The sequence below is a fragment of the Phocoena phocoena genome, chromosome 5 (assembly GCF_963924675.1).
Source record: "Phocoena phocoena chromosome 5, mPhoPho1.1, whole genome shotgun sequence".
Classification (NCBI taxonomy): Eukaryota; Metazoa; Chordata; class Mammalia; order Artiodactyla; family Phocoenidae; genus Phocoena; species Phocoena phocoena.
In genome coordinates this window covers 29,427,687-29,433,686 of record NC_089223.1, presented here as the reverse complement: position 1 = coordinate 29,433,686, position 6,000 = coordinate 29,427,687, and positions in this window count along the sequence as shown.

The window sequence follows — 6,000 nt, the reverse complement described above, 5'->3', positions numbered from 1 at the left end:
TGGAAAAACACTTCCCGTTTATCTGTAATCTTGAGACATGTATGATTTTAACAATAAGGAATGGGTTATAATACTGGGATGAGGGAATTTTATTTACGCTGTACTTTGGGTCCTGTATTTTTCCAAACAACTGTGCTTCTTCAGCACTGAAATTTCTGGGATTTAAAAAGCAATGTTTAAATTACAGTAAATGTAATTTAAAACATCTCAGTGAATTATTTCTATCAATATTATTCTTCGAGCATGTTTTAGGCCTAGAAAATTAAGGTTCGGGGGAGGGTATTTTATTTTATTGTGTGGTTATCATAAAGGATCTAATGTTATCGCAAGTGTGAAATATTTACAATGTTTTCCTGATCTGTCCTCTTCTTAGCACACCCAAATGAAATGATGGAAATGCTCTTGGGCTCACAACCTCTGTTTTTCTTTTAAAGTAAATGCAAGTACCAGAGCTCACTCCCCGAGGGCTGACTGTGCTCACGCACTGAGACAGAGCCGTTGTTGGGGCTCCCCCCACCCCAACCCCGGGCCGAGGAACAGAGGCTACTGGGTGCTGTGTGAAGCAACCCTCGTTTTACCTTCTGTTTGTTTGTTGTTAAACAATCTTCATCTTCCTTTTGATTAGCAATTTGTACTACAAAAATGTCATTTTGGTGTTGTAGAATTCTACTTTTCTAGCAGATTGCTGTGTGGAATTCTGTGAAAAATATTGAGAAAAGGTCTGTATTGCATAAATAAATTCTTTGCATTGAAACTGACATTCCATCTCTATTTCTCTTGCAACTTACTTACCTAAAAGGGGTCGCCTCCTTTCTCCTACACATTCAGCTCTTCTCTAAAAGCAAAGATTTTAGGAATGGAACAACTCAGTTGTTTGTCTGCCAGAAAAATTAAATAAAATGGTATTTGTTTTGTTGGTAATAACCTTTTTCACTCCTCCTTTTGAAACAATGATGATAATATAGTTATTGCAAGCAAAATGTCAAACCCTGGTTCAGTCATAGTTTTTGAACAATAACCAATAGGTGAGCAATTCTCTTGAATGAAAACAGGAAAATGGGCATTACGGAAATGAGAACGAGACCTTTATCTAACAAACGACCAAAGGAACTTTATACACTGTTCTGTCTAAAACCCATCTAAAATGGGTTTTATAACCCATTAACAAAACAATAGATGGTAAAATGTGGGAGAGGGGAAGTACATCTTAGAGTCAAAGACATACCAAAGTTACTGGTAAATGAATATCCTCACTGGTACTAACCTGTGATATCACACTTCGGGAACTTTGGAGAAAGTGGTAGAAGAAAATTAGGAATATCTAAGTCATATGCCAGGCATACGCTACTTCAACTACCTATTTCAGCAAGCCTGAAGCAAACAAAGTTCATGAAGCAGCTTCCTCTTGGAGCCCAAGAAGAAAATCGGTGCCTCTACCGCCTTTATTGTTTACAACTGTGGAAAATCCACTGAAACTTAATACCTTACAACTGGCATCAACACACAACTACAGCCAGCCCCCCACATCCGTGGCTTCCACCAACCATGGATGTAGAACCTGCGGCTGCCGAGGGCTGACTGTATTATCTACTCATAAAATGAATCCCGCCGGCATCAACACAGGGCTTCTTAGGGGTAGACTCTGTTTAGTACTGTATACGTTAGGGTTTACTCAACATTCACTTATTTTATCCAATTTTCACTCCTTAAAAAAAAACTACTTCGAATAAATATAAACCGATTAGGGAAAAAAGTCAAAACTGAGGTGGCTTGGGATGAAACGGGCTGACCTACAACAGCCAGGAACCACGGCGGCACATTCAGTAGGTGGTGTGGCTGAGAGTGTGGAGTGTTAGAATGCACTCTGCCTCGGGAAAGTAAGGTTTCCCTCACCGATGGTGTGGATTCTGACGGAAACATCATCAGTCAAGTCCGTGAGGCTCTAATTTAAGAAATACCACTGGATCTCTTGGGGAAAGCATATGAGGGCTTAGAGCAGAGAGAACATGAAAACCTGAGAGGCACACGGATGAGAACTGGTGGACAGTCCACTCAGGAGAAGTTTGTTCCCAAAGTGGACCAAACAGCCACAAATAAATGTTCCAATAAATGAATCCAGTGAAAAGGAACAATTCTGCCTTGAGATAGCCCCACACTTCAGTTCTGCTTGTCAGCATGCGGGACGGTCCCCTGCCTGGGACCCACGGAAGCCGGGTGTAGCACATGAGGTCGGTAGCTTACCACCAGGCTGCCCATTCCCATTCAGCTCCGAGAGCAGAGCCCAGCCAGGGGCCTGACCTCACATCTGGGGCCGTGTGTCCTCCCACCTCGCTGTCGGAGGGGCAGAGAGAGATGGCAGAGGTCACACGTGGGTCGAGTTGGCAGACAGCCAGGGAATCTGGATGTAGCCAGACCACACGTCCGCTTTGCACCTTTTTCTGAAGATATAACTGAATTTAAATGGCACATGACAGTTTAGATCCACCAAGATAGGACTTTCACGGGAGAGATTTTCACTCGGGATCTTTGATACTTTTTTACCAGACACGATTTCAGGAGCTCTGACCTGGTTTGGTTCTCCTTCCTGCAGCAGCCCCACCCCCTCTCCATCACCGCTGAAGAGCCCAGCAGCCCCGGGACAGATTCCTTCCACATCAGGAAGCAGAAATGTCTTTAAACAGTTGGAAGGATCCCACACTGAGCTTGATGGAGCAGCTTTGCCACTTTCCGGCGTGCGTTGGATGATGGAGGAGCAGCCAGCCCAGCCCCACAGCCTCACATCATCACGGGACATCACATTAGGCCAGAGCATGTTCACAAACACAGAGAGGAGGAGGACGTGAATCTGAAAGTCTGCATAAACCATGCGTATCCGCAAATACGCCCGTGCCTCCACTTGGCTATTTCTGCCCCACCACAGACGGAGGGAAAGTGTTCTCCACTTCAACTAGGAGAGCAGTCAGCCTCGCTACCTCCCTTTTCGGTAGCATAAAGTGTAAGTTAATTCCATAGGCATCTCAAGTTATCACTGCAGGGAAAAGCAAGGAAGCTGGGAAGGCAAAGACCATATAAAGTAGCATATCAAAAAAGTAAAATTAAAAAAAAATTTTTAATTCTACCTCTTCTATTTTCTCTCAGATGAGTGGGAGAAACATCTTTTGGATCTTTCTTTTCAATAGATATGAAAAGTAGAGTCCGTGATGCATTTCCTGGGTCCCCCAAATCACACGATCCCCATATAAAAGCCCAAGGCTACGATGAATGACACACATCACTCCCTGCCCTGCCTGTCTGAGCCAGAAATGCAGATTGCTCAAACCAGAGGGCCTCACATCGTTCTTTCTGGAGAACAGGGTGGTCTGACCTGCAGGCAAGGGAAGCAGGTGACCTACAAACGTTCCTCTGAATTCCACGGCAGTCACGTGCCAGAAATATGCAGTGAATCCTTTTCCTGTCTCAAGTTCAGGAATATTTTTCCTTGCCAAAACCAAGATTCTGGGGGAGCCTGGCAGAAGCAGCTGGCTGTGCTGCAGCTGCAGACTTGGATCAGCTGAGAGACACTCCCCAGGCTTGACCCTAGTGCCAGCACAGGCGGTGCCCAGCCTCACACCATCAGACTCGGGCTGAAACCCTCCTGACCGCCAAAGGCCATGCTGCCAGCCCTGCCCCAAATGAAGGAGGCTTCTGTTTGAGGAGTATGGCACGAGCAGGTCAGTCTCTGTACCAAATACCTTTTTCTTCCGCTCAGCTGCTCGATGATGGTAACACAGACCCCACTGAGTTCAACAGCCCCTTAAAATCCATTGGCCAAGACTAACCAAAGTTGCACACATCCGCCTCCCTCAGAGAGACTACTGCCTTCCTTCATCTAAAAGAACTCACACGCCCCTGCCCTGGGAACTTCTTAGCCGCCTCGATTTTCTACCACTTTGTCAGGTGTCTTCCCCAGCCCATCCCAACTCCACCTTAGGACACAGACGCTATCCCTAAAGCATCCCTGACCACCTGGAGGGGCACAGCAGCTCCCAGGACACCTGCCCCGGGGCCGGGAGAGGCATGTCCAGGCTCCGTCAGCTCGAGACCCATCTGAGTTTCCTCATTTGCTGAACAGGGATGTTAGCTGTTCTCTCAGGGCTGTGGTGTGGCTCAAACAAGACAGTGTGAGATAACTCTGTACAAACTGTGAGCTTTTGTTACTATTTAGCACCTAGGCATTTCCCAGAACTAGACAATCGCTCCTTTAGAAAGCAGCGAATTCTGTCACCGGGCTGCTCCTGCAACGCTGCGTTCACACCTGACCCTCATGCCTCCTACCCACTGACCTCGGGCCACCACCCAGAGCGCCCAGAAGAAGTCTGCAGCCCCTGCCACAGAGCAGTTCACTGTGAAGCCACACATCAGGCGGAGGTGCCTCTGGGTTTTCCTAAGCAACACCTGACCGCTTCTCCACCAGTCCTTGGCTCCCAGGGCTTTAAACCCCTCGCCACCCTGGCTGCCTTCTTTTGGGCAATGGTGCTTCATCTGCACCACACCCCCCGAGGCCCCAGTGCAGAGCCGTACCTGGAAGGCTCGACCCACGCTGCCCACGACCTGCACGGACTTTTCAGGATGCAGCTTAAGGTTACGCTAACCTTTAAGCAGTTCTGTTGGCGCCTAATGACGTGATGCTCTTTGCCCTTCTCCCCTCCCAGATCTTTCCCGTGAAGCAGTGAACGCCAAGGCCTTAGGCCACTGAATCACAGGACTTCGCGCTTTGATTTCACATCTCAAGTTTGGATCAGTGCTCTAACCTGCTGAGATCGTCTTAAATCAGTCCATCCCATTTAAAACAGTGGATAAGGGTTCCTTCTGCATTGTCATACACATCATATGCAAAACTGAACAAAACAAGGAGGCTGAGTGCTGTGGCCTTTCTTTAGAGCTGCGCTGTCCAGCTTGGCAGGTGGAGCAACACGAGGCTACTGAACGCTTCAACTGTGCCTGGTCCCACCCGAGATGTGCCACACATGTCAATACACACCAGGTTTCAAAGACTTAGGACAAAGAAATAAGGGCAAGTATCCCAATGATTTTTTTTTTTACATTGATCACATGTTGAAATAATACTTTAAAGGGATGTATTTAGATATATTGGGTTAAATAAACTATACTATAATTTCACCTGTTCCTTTTTAGATTTTTTTAATGTGGTACCAGAAAATGTTAAATTATGTGGCTTACATTGTATTTCCATGGGATGGCAAACTGCCCTAAAAGTCCTCCTCCAAGACAGCATCACTACCCAGCACTCTTCTTTCTGAACCGTCCCCCATCTCCTGATTCACGTTTCACAATCTTATTCGTGCAGATATTCTGGGGGAGTTACGCCAAACGCTTCCATCTGTATATTCCATGTACTTTCACGTCACGGCAACCTTTTTGAAGAAAGAGAGACAGACTCCCGCTGACTCTTGGCTGGGCCCAGCAGGCAGCCCCCGATGGCTTTGGCAGGTCACTGCTTCCCTTGCTCTATTCAAAGGTCAACTTCTGTAGACATGGCTCCCCTGCTGGAATAAGGGGATGAACATAAACCAAGCACATGCCTCTCTCTCAGTGCGGGAGCGGAGGAACCCAGCAATAAAGGACCTCTATTTAATTTGGATCCTGAGACCAGAATAAGAGCTCAATAACGTTTGCTAAATGCGTGGGTTAACGAACAATTTGCTGTGGTGTCGGAGCCTTTAGTTAGGATCTTCGTCTAGATGACCACTCATGTCCAGGCCTTGATTTACCCTGGACAACAGGCTGCCTTCAAAAGAGCACAGGTTTGATGTCCGTGGAATCTGAAACCACATCATGGCTCTGTCTCCTGCCAGTTCTATGACCCGGGTTATGTCACCTGACTTCTGGGCTTGTTCCTTTACCACCGCTTAACACTGTAGGTGTTTGTGGGATTCATTACTAAAGAACTGCTTGGCCACTGCTAGGCCACGGTGCCACACCCAGCTCAGCCTACTCCTG